Below are 11,842 nucleotides of genomic sequence, written 5' to 3'. Positions count from 1 at the left end.
TGGGTTTAACCCCCAGTACTTCTGAGTCCAGGAGGACCCAACAATTTCCAATGTGAGACTGTCAAGGGAGGTGGATTCTGGGGGAGATTAGGTTGTTAAACAGACACTGTCCCTACAATGTAAAAGAGTATTGTTTTAGGAACAAGTATTTCTGTACAGGCTTTTAATCCAGTTTACATCTGCAGATTTGTTTTAATTCATTCTTGGGATGTAGGCGTCGATCGCAAGACCAGAATATATTGCCAATCCCCATCTTCCCGTTGAGACGGTGATGGTGGGCCGCCTTCTTGAACTGCTGCAGTCCGTGTGGTGAAGGTACTCCCACAATGCTGTTGTGTAAGGAGTTCCAGGATTTTCACCCAGTGATGATGTAGCAATGGCGATATATGTCCAAGTCAGGATGGTTTGTGACTGGGAGAACTTGGAGGTGATGGTGCTCCCAGGCACCTTCTGCCTTTGTCCTTCTAGGTGCTGGAGGTTGTGGGTTTTGGAGGTTCTGTCAAAGTTCTGGTCGAGTTGCAGATGTATAAAGTCCATCTCCTTCACCCCCCTCCCACTCCCACCTCTCTCTCTCTCTCTCTCTCTCTCCTCCCATAGAGGCCAGAGGCCCAGACCAGGTGGCAGATTCCCTTCACCGAGGGACATTATTGAACCAGTGGGATTTTATGACAATCCGGCAGCTTTCATGGTCACTTTTTTCTAGTGCCAGCCCCACAAATAACCAGATTCGTTGAGCTCAATTTCACAACCTGCCTCTTTAGTGGGTTCTATCTCACGCTCCCTGTTTCAAATTCATTTTACAGGGTATTAGAAGGGGAATATTTGCAGATGGGAAACTCAAACCAAACATCACGTCAAGATCTGACAGTCACTCGATTCATCAGGAACTGAATATCATCGGCCTTTGAATATGGAAGCAAAAAGCACCGTTCACACCGGGGCGAGGCCGTTCACCTGCTCTGAGTGTGGGAACGGATTCACTCAGTCATCCAACCTGCAGACACACCAGCGAGTTCACACTGGGGAGAGGCCGTTCACATGCTCTGAGTGTGGGAAGGGATTCACTAATTCATCCCACCTGCTGAATCACCAGCGAGTTCACACTGATGAGAGACCTTTTAAATGCTCGGACTGTGGGAAGTGCTTTAAAGGTTCTAGGGATCTGATACGCCATCAACGTGTTCACACTGACGAGAGACCGTTCAGGTGCTCTCACTGCGGGACTGGGTTTAGGCAGTCATCTGACCTCACTGTACACCAGCGCACTCACACTGGGGAGAGGGTGTTCACCTGCTCTGAGTGTGGGAAGGGATTCACTCGCTCATCCACCCTGCTGAGACACCAGCGAGTTCACACTGACGAGAGACCATTCAGGTGCTCTCACTGTGGGACTGGGTTTAGGCAGTCATCTAAGCTCACTATACACCAGCGCACTCACACTGGGGAGAGGCCGTTCACCTGCTCTGAGTGTGGGAAGGGATTCACTAATTCATCCTACCTGCTGACACACCAGCGAGTTCACACTGGGGAGAGGCCGTTCACCTGCACTGAGTGTGGGAAGGGATTCACTCGCTCATCCCACCTGCTGACACACCAGCGAGTTCACAAGTGACTGCAGGGGTTGGATTCTGTTGTTGTTGCTGCTGTTAATCACATCCAGGACTGAACCATGTTCATTCTGACAGTTGGGGATTGTTTCTGCTGATGTTAATAACTCCAGGAACTGGGCTGGAGTTTAATGTTCTGGATATATGTCAAATAAATCAACTTTGTTTTAAACACATTGTTGTAGATTTTTGTCTTTCCCACCTGAGTGTTTAGCATCACCTGGCTGGAGCTCAGAAAGGACAATCTGGGGGAGGATTGTACAGCGGGAACAGAACTCCAGCCTGGACACAATCCTTCAGGGCCACACTGAGAGGGGCAAACGGCACTTTGGTCTTTCTTGTCTCTCTTCACTGACAGCAAAGTTGCCGTGCGGGTTAATCTCGAGGTGTGTGAGAAACGTGTCCCAGCCACTCTCTGCCATGGTTGAGAGCTCCTAAGCATGGAACAGAAGGCTCCTTTAGGAATGTACCCCAGTGCTTTTTTTTAATGGCCTTATTAACGTGTGTCGCTCCTTTTAGTGATTTGTGTATCTGTATCCCGGGATCCCTCTGCTCCTCCAGCCCATTTAGACTCTTAGGGAGAAATTCGGTGGCGCCGGGGCTAATTTTAGCGCCCCGAAAAAGTTAGCACCATTGCGCATAAAATTCCGTGGTAGCGCCCCAGGCAGGAGGCAGGGTGCTACTGGAAGTGCTCCCCTCCCTCTTGAGGCGCTACCAGTGAATTTCACGGCGCTTCGCGTAACAGCGCCACGCCCGTCGGCACATAGCACCATGTCATAGCATACCTCCCTCCCTGATTAAAGGGGAGGGGCCTAGCACTGCGCACACCGGGGCACTGCTGGACCACCGGAGAGTGGGGTGTCGGATCAAGAGGAGCGCCGGGCTGTGCGATCGCGGCCGACACACCGAAGAAGAAAGGGGAAGGGGGCAGGTGCTGGCAGTCGGCCAAAATAAAAAGATGCTGCCCGACACCTGCCCTTTAAGTGGAGTCACCGTGGCTGCAGAAACGACCCTTGACCCAGTCGGACATATCATCTGGCGATAGGTCAGGGGTCGCAACCCAAGGTTGCAGCCGGGGTGCTGCGTGTGGCGATGACGTCATTGCCGGCGGTGCAGTGCTGCGGGGAGCTACCGACTACCTCCGCCGCTAACCTCCCGCTGAATATCGCGGGAGGCACAAAGCAAACCAATTTCACCTCCTTCTCCAAGTAGTGAGCGGCCTGCTTATTCTTCCCACCAAAACACACCACCTCACACTGACCTATAGTGATATTCATTAACACACCACCTCACACTGATTTATAGTGAAATTCATTAACACACCCCTCACACTGATCTACAGTGAAATTCATTAACACACCACCTCACACTGATCTATAGTGAAATTCATTATCACACCGCCTCACACTGATCTGTAGTGACATTCATTAACACACACCCTCACACTGATCTATAGTGAAATTCATTAACACCACCTCACACTGATCTACAGTGAAATTCATTAACACACCACCTCACACTGATCTCTAGTGAAATTTATTATCACACCGCCTCACACTGATCTGTAGTGATATTCATTAACACACACCCTCACACTGATCGATAGTGAAATTCATTAACACCACCTCACACTGATCTACAGTGAAATTCATTAACACACCACCTCAAACTGACCTATAGTGAAATTCATTAACACACCACCTCACACTGATCTACAGTGAAATTCATTAACACACACCCTCACACTGATCTATAGTAAAAATCATTAACACACCACCTCACACTGATCTACAGTGAAATTCATTAACACACCCCCTCACACTGATCTACAGTGAAATTCATTAACACACCACCTCACACTGACCTATAGTGAAATTCATTAACACACCACCTCACACTGATCTATAGTGAAATTCATTAACACACCGCCTCACACTGATCTATAGTGAAATTCATTAACACACCGCCTCACACTGATCTATAGTGAAATTCATTAACACCACCTCACACTGATCTTTAGTGAAATTCATTAACACACCAGCTCACACTGATCTACAGTGAAATTCATTAACACACCACCTCACACTGATCTATAGTGAAATTCATTATCACACCACCTCACACTGATCTATAGTGAAATTCATTAACACCCCCCCTCACACTGATCTATAGTGAAATTCATTAACACACCACCTCACACTGATCTATAGTGAAATTCATTAACACACCCCCTCACACTGACCTATAGTGAAATTCATTAACACACCACCTCACACTGATCTACAGTGAAATTCATTAACACACCACCTCACACTGATCTATAGTGAAATTCATTAACACACCACCTCATACTGATCTACAGTGAAATTCATTTGTCAATTACATGCCCATTCTGAAATTTATTAATGTCTTCTTGCATTTTGTCTTCCTCAGGATTAACTCTACCTCCCAATTTGGTGTTATCGACAAACTGTGAAATTGTTCTTCTGATTCACGAGTCCAAATTGTTTATGTAAATAGTGAACAATAGTGATCCCAGCGCCGATCCCTGTGGAACACCACTTCCCACCTTTTGCTAATCTGAGTAGCTACTCTTAAACCCTACTCTCTGTTTTCTGTTTTGTGAACAGCTTGCTATCCATAACAGTATGTAAGATCGACAAGATGACCAAGGTCAGGCCGTGTGGAGTGAAGGGCCAGGCAGCAGAATGGATGGAAAGCTGGCTACAAAACAGAAATCAGAGGGTTGGAGTTAAGGGAAGTTTGTTGCGATCTTTCCATCCATTCTGTTGCCTGGCCCTTGACTCCACACGGCCTGACTGTGGTCATCTTGTAGACCGTACATACTGCAGACACAGTGCACCAGTGGTGGAGGGTGTGAATATTGAGTCCTGTGGCAGGGGCGCTGATGAAGTGGATTTCTCTGTCCATGAGTTTTGAGGCATCGCTAGTTGCGTTTTTCACCTCTTTCCACCTTTAAGAAAAACCTTGCTACCAGTTTATTAAAGCCACTAACAGCCGCTCGGGTGGGACACACCAATAAATGAGGCCTTGTTTCCCTCAGAATGACAGGCCTGAACCCGAGTTAGAAAACATTTAGTAATTAAACCAGACTGGGCGGGGCCTGAGGTGCCAGTTAGTAATGGAAAATTGGTGGCCAGCGTATTTCACACCAGGGCTGAGGACCCGGGGACTCGGGTTTCTGTGTCATTTATTGATTAATTTTGTTTATTGCCCAATCTCAATCAGACTTGCGGGTCATCTTGCTGTCTGACGGAGGGGAGGGTCCCCAATGGAGGGCTCTCTATGCGGGAGTCCTTCCCAGCACCATTGGGGATCTGGGGTGGAGACTGTTGCAGGGAGCTGTCGTGTGCAACAGTTTTTAAGCTCCTTTCCGGACTCCAAGGTCAGATGTGTTTTCTGCGGCCTAGAGGAGTCTACGGGCCGTGTATATATTCAATGTGAGATGTTGCAGCCCCTGTATAGTTCCCTGAAGGAGCTGCTCCTCAACTCTTGGTTACACTTTAGCCCCACACTCCTAATCTTTGGCCGCCTGGTGCGGAGGGGGGTGGGTAAGTGGGAGGATCTTTTCCTGGACCTGCTCTTGGGCCTGGTAAAAACAGCAATTTGTAGACTCAGGATGGGCGGGGCCCACGGGGGTTCACTCTGGCTGCCTGCCTCTCTCCCATGGTCTTGTCCCTGCCCGGGTGGCACTGGAGAGGGAGCAGGCGGTGTCCACCTGTTCACTTGATACCTTCCTCGACCAGTGGATACGGAAGGTATCAAGATGCGATAATCGATCCTCACAATCACATTGTGATTTAATTATTAATTGTGTGTGTGTCACAAATACATTTCTTCTATTTTGATACAAAAGTTCTACTAGACATGTTAAACGACTAGTTATTTAATCAGGGCTGCAGCTGCTGAAAGGTTGACTGTACTGAGGTTTGTGGCCAGAGCTGGCAGACGTGTTGTTCTGAAGTCTGATGTCTCACCCCTGAAGAGTCTGTTTATGTCGTGTTGTAATGACCTTTTTCTGTTGCCTGGTGTCAGAAATAGAAATCAAAGGAAGATGATGCCCCACTCAGTTAATCAACTCTTTGACACATTTCCATTTCTTAATTTACAAAGATCACAACTCCATTAGTGGACAATGGATTGCCAGTCTGCCACTTTTTAGTGAGGCTTGAAAGGATTCGCTGTGAAGCTACACCTGCCCATCTGTCTGTGTGTCACTGTGTTTGGATTGTGTTAGACAACAGTCCTAATATCTCGCTTGCATCCATTACAATTTTTGAAATGTTAGATTGTACTTGGAAGAAGTTGAGTTTGAATCTGACAATTCTGGAATTGGGAGCTGTTAATAATTTCTGTTTTTTACATAACTATATAGTGATGTGATCAGTCAAAGCAAATTAAAAGATGGTGCTATTTACTGAACACAACTGAATAATTCTACAAGGATGCTATCGCAGTCTTCCTCAGTATTAACTACACCCCCCAATTTAGTGTCATCAGCAAATTTTGAAATTGTACTTCTGATTCCCAAGTCCAAATCATTCATGTAAATGGTGAACAACAGTGGTCCCAGCACCAATCCCCGTGGAACACCACTTCCCACCTTCCGCCCGTCTGAGTAAATACCTTTAACTCATCCTGTCACTATAACTGGACTTGTCTCCATTCCCGTGCCGAGGGGATTGCTGTCCCAGATGGGAGGGGCAACATTTGGGGACTCTCGATTCTCCACCAATTCCCATTCCCCTTCTTTCTGGTGGATAATGGAGGTGCCACTGTGTGTAATGTGTAAGTCAGTAACATAGAAACATAGAGATAGGAACAGGAGTAGGCCATTCGGCCCTTCGAGCCTGCTCCGCCATTCAATGAGATCATGGCTGATCTTCGTCTGAGATCATAGCTGATCTTACCAGTTCAGTACCCCGTCCCCGCCTTTTCTCCGTAACCCTTAATCCCCTTAGCCTTCAGAAATATATCCAATTCTCTCTTGAAAATATTTATTGAATTAGCCTTCACAGCCCTCTGTGGCAGGGAATTCCACAGGCTCACCACTCTTTGAGTGAAGAAATTCTTCCTCATCTCTGTTTTAAATGATTTGCCCGCTATTTTTAGACTGTGGCCCCTGGTTCTGTGCTCCCCGGCCATTGGAAACATTCTCTCTGAATTCAGCCTGTCCAGGCCTGCCATAATTTTATATGTTTCGATGAGATCCCCTCTCAATCTTCTAAACTCCAGTGAGTACAAGCCCAAACTATTTAATCTCTCTTCGTAGGTCATTCCCGCCATTCCAGGTATCAGCCTGGTGAATCGCCGTTGCACTCTTTCCATGGCAAGAACATCCTTCCGCAGATGGGGCGACCAAAACTGTACACAATACTCCAGATGCGGTCTCACCAGCACCTTGTACAGCTGTAGTAAGGTATCCCTATTCCTATACTCGAACCCCCTTGATATGAAGGCCAACATACCATTTGCCTTCTTAATCGCCTGTTGCACCTGCATGCTCTCCTTCAGTGACTGGTGCACAAGAACACCCAGGTCCCTCTGCACTTCCCCATCTCCCAATCTATTGCCATTTAGATAATAATCTACCCTCCTGTTTTTACCCCCAAAGTGGATAACCTCGCATTTATCCACATTATAGTGCATCTGCCACGTATCCGCCCATTCCCCCAACCTGTCCAAATCGCACTGTAGCCTCCTGACATCCTCATCAGAGCCCACCCCTCCTCCTAGTTTAGTGTCGTCAGCGAATTTGGAAATATTGCATCCAATTCCCTGATCCAGATCATTTATATATATTGTGAACAGCTGGGGTCCCAGGACAGATCCTTGCGGCACCCCGCTGGTCACTGCCTGCCACTCCGAAAACGAGCCGTTTATTCCAACTCTCTGTTTTCTATCCGCCAGCCAGTTCTCTATCCACGTTAATACTTTGCCCCCAATCCCATGAGCCTTAATTTTGCATGATAATCTTTTGTGTGGAACCTTATCGAAGGCTTTCTGGAAGTCAAGGTACACCACATCCACTGGCTCTCCCCCATCTATTTTACCAGTTACTTCCTCAAAAAATTCCAGCAGATTAGTCAAACACGATTTACCCTTTGTAAATCCATGTTGACTCTGTCCGATCCTTTCCCCATTTGTCAAGTGCTCCGCTATTTTCTCCTTAATAATGGACTCTAGCATTTTGCCCACAACCGATGTAAGGCTTACTGGTCTATAATTCCCTGCTTTCTCTCTACCCCCCTTTTTAAATATTGGGGTAACATTAGCTACCCTCCAATCCACGGGTACTGTTCCCGAGTCAATGGAGTTCCGGAAGATGATCCTTAGAGCATCTGCTATCTCCAGGGCCACCTCCTTAAGTACCCTAGGATGTAGTTTATCAGGCCCCGGGGATTTGTCGGCCTTCAGTCCCCTCAACTTACCCAACACCATATCCCTAGAGATACTAATTTCTGTCAGCTCCTCCCTCTCATTAGTCCCTATGTTTGCCGATATTCCTGGGAGGTTATTTGTGTCCTCCTTTGTGAATACAGAACCAAAGTATGAGTTTAATTGGTCTGCCATTTCCTTATTCTCCATTATATATTCTCCCGAATCGGACTGCAAGGGACCGACTTGGGATTTTACCAGTCTTTTCCTCCTGATATACCGATAAAAGCTTTTGCAGTCTGTCTTTATGTTTGCTGCAAGTTTACTTTCGTATTCTATTTTCCCCTTCCTGATTAATCCCTTTGTCCTCTTTTGCTGTATCCTGTACTGCCCCCAATCTTCCGGTCTGGTGCTTTTTTTTGCCAGTTGATATGCCCTTTTTTTTAATTTTATGCTGTCCCTAATTTCCCTCGTTATCCACGGTTGAGTCACCTTTTTAGGTTTATTTTTATGCCAAACCGGTATAAACATGTTCTGGAATTCTTCCATTCTATCTTTGAATGCTTGCCATTGTCTATCCACTGTCAATCCCCCCAGAAACACCACCCAATCAATCTTACCCAATTCCCGTCTCATACCCTCGTAATTCCCTTTATTTAAGTTCTGGACCTTAGTCTCTGATTCAATTTCCTCACTCTCCATCTCGACTTAGAGCTCGATCATATTATGATCGCTCTGACCCAAGGGGCCTCGTACAAGAAGATTGCTGATAAGTCCCTTCTCATTGCACAATACCCAGTCTAAAATGGCCTGATCTCGAGTCGGCTCCTCGACATGTTGGTCCAGATAACCGTCCCGAAAACATTCCAGGAATTCCTCCTCCTCAGAATTTTTACTAATTTGGGTAGTCCAATCAATATGTAAATTAAAGTCACCCATGATGACAGCTGTGCTCTTATCGCACGCTTCTCTAATTTCCCTTTTTATGCCTTCCCTCACCTCCATATTACTATTTGGAGGCCTATATATCACACCCACTAACGTTTTCCTCCCCTTGCTATTTCTCATTTCTACCCATACAGATTCCGTTTCATCCGAGTTAATATCCTTCCTTTCCATTGCATTAATCCCCTCCTTTACCAGCAATGCTACCCCACCTCCCCTACCTTTTTGCCGATCCTTCCTAAATATTGTATATCCCTGGATGTTAAGTTCCCAGCCTTGCCCACCCTGCAGCCACGTTTCTGTAATCCCAATCAAATCATACTTGTTTACCTCTATTTCCACAACTAATTCATCCACCTTGTTCCTAATGCTTCTAGCATTAAGATACAAAGCCTTCAGGCTTGCTTTTTTCACACTCTCATTATGAATTAGTTTGGCCCTTTGTGTTTCTCTCCTTTGCTTATTGCTTCTCACCTTTCTACCATCTATTTCTGACTTCATATGACTTCCCTCTTTTCCACTACCTAGGTTCCCATCCCCCTGCCAAATTAGTTTAAATCCTCCCGAACTGCCCTAGAAAATATTACCCCGAGGACATCGGCTCCCTCACAGTTCAGGTGTAGACCGTCCCCTTGGTACAGGTCACTCCTCCCCAAGAACTGGTTCCAATGCCTCAAGAATTTAAATCCCTCTCCCTTGCACCACTGCTCAAGCCACGTATTTAGCTTATCTATCTTACTCTCTCTAAACTTATTAGCTCGTGGCACTGGTAGCAATCCAGAGATTACTACCTTTGAGGTCCTACTTTTCAATTTAGCTCCTAACTCCCTAAATTCAGCTTGTAGGACCTCCTCCCTCTTTTTACCTACATCGTTGGTACCTACATGTACCACGACAACTGGCTGATCCCCCTCCCCCTTCAGAATGCTCTGCACCCGCTCCGAGACATCCTTGACCCTTGCACCAGGGAGGCAACATACCATCTTGGAGTCTCGGTCTCGGCCACAGAAACTCCTATCTATCCCCCTTACAATTGAATCCCCTATCACTATAGCCCTATCCCTCTTTTTCCCGCCCTTCTGTGCAGCAGAGCCAGTCATGGTGCCCTGAACCTGGCTGCTGGTGCCTTCCCCTGATAAGTCATCTCCCCCAACAGTACCCAAAACGGTAAACCTGTTTTGGAGGGAGATGACCGCAGGTGACTCCTGCACAACCTTCCTGCCTTTACCCTGCCTTTTGGTCACCCATTTACTGTCTGAGCTAGCCTTTACCTGCGGTGTGACCAACTCACTGAATGTGCTATCCACAACATCCTCAGCAGAGTTGTCAGCGAGGATTAATCAGCACTTTCTAATTGGAGATGATAATCAATGGAATCTTTCAGACAATGAATTGTAGATTTTATAGCAAAGATTAATATACGATTGAAGTAAAAGTTCATAATTTTATTGTAAAATATTTCAGGGACACACATCAGAAATAAAGGGGAAAGATCAGACAGCAGTACTTAAAGGGACACTGTTGCCCCGACAACTCAATCAGCTATATATCCAGAATATTAAAATCCAGCCCAGTTATAGTGGTTATTAACATCAGCAGAAACAAACCCCAACTGTCAGAATCAACTTCGTTCAGTCCTGGATGTGACTAACAGCAGCAACAACAGCAGAATCGAACCTCTGCAGTCACTTGTGAACTTGCTGGTGTCTCAGCAGGTTGGATGACTGATTGAATCCCTTCCCTCACACTGAGCAGGTGAACGGCCTCTCCCCGGCGTGAACTCGCTGGTGTGCCAGCAGGTTGGATGACTGATTGAATCCCTTCTCACACACTGAGCAGGTGAACGGCCTCTCCCCGGCGTGAACTCGCTGGTGTGTCAGCAGGGTGGATGACTGATTGAATCCCTTCTCACACACTGAGCAGGTGAACGGCCTCTCCCCAGTGTGAATGCGCTGGTGTCTGAGAAGGTCAGAGGAATTAGTGAATCCCTTCTCACACACGGAGCAGGTGAAGGGCCTCTCCCCAGTGTGAATGTGCTGGTGTCTCAGAAGGTCAGAGGAATTAGTGAATCCCTTCTCACACATGGAGCAGGTGAATGGCCTCTCCCCAGTGTAAAGCGCTGGTGTCTCAGAAAGTCAGAGGAATTAGTGAATCCCTTCTCACACACGGAGCAGGTGAACGGTTTCTCCCCAGTGTGAATGTTCTGGTGTATCAGCAGGTTGGATGAATTAGTGAATTCCTTCTCACATACGGAGCAGGTGAATGGTCTCTCCCCAGTGTGAATGTGCTGGTTTATCAGCAGGTTGGATGAATTAGTGAATCCCTTCCCACACTCGGAGCAGGTGAACGGCCTCTCCCCGGTGTGAACTCGCTGCGTCAATGAGTTTCCAGTTGGGACATGGAGCTGAATCAGTTGAAGCCTCATCCACACACACAACACATGTACGGTTTCTCCCCGCTGTGAACGGTGCGATGTTTTTTCAGACTGTGTAACTGGTTAAAGCTCTTTCCACAGTCAGTGCACTGGAACACTCTCACTCGGGTGTGTGTGTCTCAGTGCTTTTCCAGTCACACCGATCTTCGAAATCTTTTCCCACAGACAGAACAGGCAAACATTTCTCCTTCCACATTCAAAGGCCGATGATATTCCCTGTAAAAGCAGTTTACAAAAGACATCACTGTAAGTTCAGGATTAAAATTCAGAACAGATAATTCTAGTTTCTATGGAACATTCTCTCTCTTCTTACATAGAATTACACAGATTGTACAGCACAGAAACAGGCCAATCGGCCCAACTGGTCCATGTGGTGTTTATGCTCCACACGAGCCTCCTCCCATCTCTCTTCATCTCACCCTATCAGCATCTCCTTCTATTCCTTTCTCCCATGTGT

The sequence above is a fragment of the Somniosus microcephalus genome, unplaced genomic scaffold (assembly GCF_052327205.1).
Source record: "Somniosus microcephalus isolate GS21.2 unplaced genomic scaffold, FLI_Smic_1.0 scaffold183, whole genome shotgun sequence".
In the NCBI taxonomy this organism is placed as follows: domain Eukaryota; kingdom Metazoa; phylum Chordata; class Chondrichthyes; order Squaliformes; family Somniosidae; genus Somniosus; species Somniosus microcephalus.
Note: the sequence above shows the minus strand (reverse complement) of the source record.